Source organism: Geospiza fortis, unplaced genomic scaffold (genome assembly GCF_000277835.1).
Source record: "Geospiza fortis unplaced genomic scaffold, GeoFor_1.0 scaffold2, whole genome shotgun sequence".
Taxonomy (NCBI): domain Eukaryota; kingdom Metazoa; phylum Chordata; class Aves; order Passeriformes; family Thraupidae; genus Geospiza; species Geospiza fortis.
In genome coordinates this window covers 1711060-1713001 of record NW_005054366.1, presented here as the reverse complement: position 1 = coordinate 1713001, position 1942 = coordinate 1711060, and the positions used below count along the sequence as shown (strand labels likewise).

The 1942-nt window shown below is 45.0% G+C and overlaps 1 long non-coding RNA gene across 1 annotated transcript in view; it reads right to left on the bottom strand.

Annotated features, from left to right (window-relative positions):
• LOC102039709 overlaps window positions 1–560 on the bottom strand; it is an 8409-nt gene extending 7849 nt beyond the window's left edge. The window contains exon 1 of the long non-coding RNA XR_265394.1: window positions 421–560. This is a non-coding gene — a long non-coding RNA (uncharacterized LOC102039709). The remainder of the gene's footprint in view (window positions 1–420) is intronic.
• Window positions 561–1942: the final 1382 nt, after the last annotated feature.

Here is a 1942-nt window from a genome sequence, read left to right as displayed (position 1 = left end):
TGTACGGGCTGCACGCCGGCGGGCCGGGATGTGTGCGTGTCCCCAAATCCGCGGGTGTGTGCGCTTTCCCCAAACCCCCGTGTGTGCGTGTCCCCGAATCTGCGGGTGTCTGTGCAGTCCCCTAGCCCCCGTGTGTGCGTGTCCCCAAATCCGCGGCTGTGTGCGCCTTCCCCAAACCCCCGTGTGTGCGTGTCCCCGAATCCGCGGGTGTCTGTGCGCTCCCCACAGCCCGGGTCTGTGCGGTCCCAAAGCCCCTGTGTGCGCGTTCCCCCGATCCGCGTGTGTGTGCGTGTCCCCAGAGCCATGTGCGGGTTTTCCGCGCAGCCCCGCTGCGTCAGCCGGAATTGCCCGGCGGTGCTCAGCCCCACGGTGCGTGTTTCTGTCCCGGCTTTCCCTTCGGCAGCCTGGGTTACCCTATACCTGGGTTGATGCAACGCGCTGGAAGCGGCTGTAGAAATCAGCCCTGGCATTTTTCTCGTCGTTCTGTCATGAGGTCTGCGTGTGGCACAAGTTGCTGGCCAGGGGATGATGGTATTCAATAACTTGCCAGTGATGGTTGCTATTCCGAAGTTATTCCAAACAGGCTGCGTTTAAATATGTGCCGCTTCTACTTTGCTAAAAATGAGGTCTTGACTTTCTGCCTAGTACTGAAACTTAATTTTTTTGAATTAACTTGAGTGGAAGTATGGTGTTCTGGGCAGCTTTTTACTTCATTTCACAATTTTTTCTGGAACTGTTGCTCAACTGGAGGTTTCCGTAAAAAGTGTTACATTACAGTACATAATATTTCACTTTTTGAATGATTAAACACAAATATGTTATCTTGGCAAGTGTCTGGTCGTTTAGGGGTACTAATTGAGTTAGTCTAGCCAAGAAAGGTCAAGGGGGAATAAATGGATTATTTCTGGTTTGTGTGTCTAGCATGCAAGTCTTTGTAAGAGTCTCTTGCTTTTCTCATTGTCTTTTAAAAAGTCTTATATTTAGAGTAGTGGAGAAACTTCATCTAGCTTTTTAGAGTATTGAGGAGTCTATAAGTTTATTTAAAGTGAGCATTAAAGTGGAACTCTGGTAAAGGGAGCTATTTTTTAGGGGCTATCATGACTTGGCATTGAAGTAGTTTAATTATCAAAAATAGAGCATTAGAGTTTCTGTGGTTAGCTTGAGGAAGGGGAAAATTGCATGGAACCTTAAAGACAGAACAAAAAAGATTAAGCTTCTCTACAGCCTTAAGAGCTTCTGTGATGTACGTGTTTTACTTCTGGAAATGTTGGGCTCCAGCTGGATGAGTACTTTCCTCAAGTTTGAGTGGTCTCTGCTCCTTTGGAACAGGCTTTACCCAATGGCCTCTTCTAAAAAGTGAATTTATTAGAAAGCAGCACAAAATAGAAGATCTACTCCTGCAAGCAGTAATACAAAAAGCATCAGGACTATTTTCTTTAAACAGGGACTTATTTAAAAATACTTTCCCAGTATTTGAGATTTTCATACCTCTGAGTATTGATATTTTTTGTAGCCATATGGTTGCAGGTTTGTGTTTCAGCTCATTCTGTATGACATGACCCCACTATGGTGCTTAATGGAATTACTATACGTGTTAATGGCAATATTAGCAGTTATCTAGTTAATATAGCCAGAGTTAATTATTAGTTAGAAAAAGCACAAATATTGACATAGCCTGGCACACACTGTAGGGCTCAGGTGCACGCAGCTGATGCAGGTCAAGCTTAAAAACAATGTCAATAATCTGCTTCTATTTCAAATATATGCTTGAAAGGGAGAGAGTAAAGCCAACTGGTCCCTAAGGGGCGTGAGGTTGTAACTAATACAGCTGTTCTGTGTGACTCTGAAAAAAGGGCTGTGGGCACCACCACTGCCAGAAGCCAGTCTGTCAGTTTTTAATCTGCAGGATTTTGCATTGAGGGTTTACTAATTTCTAGGTTAA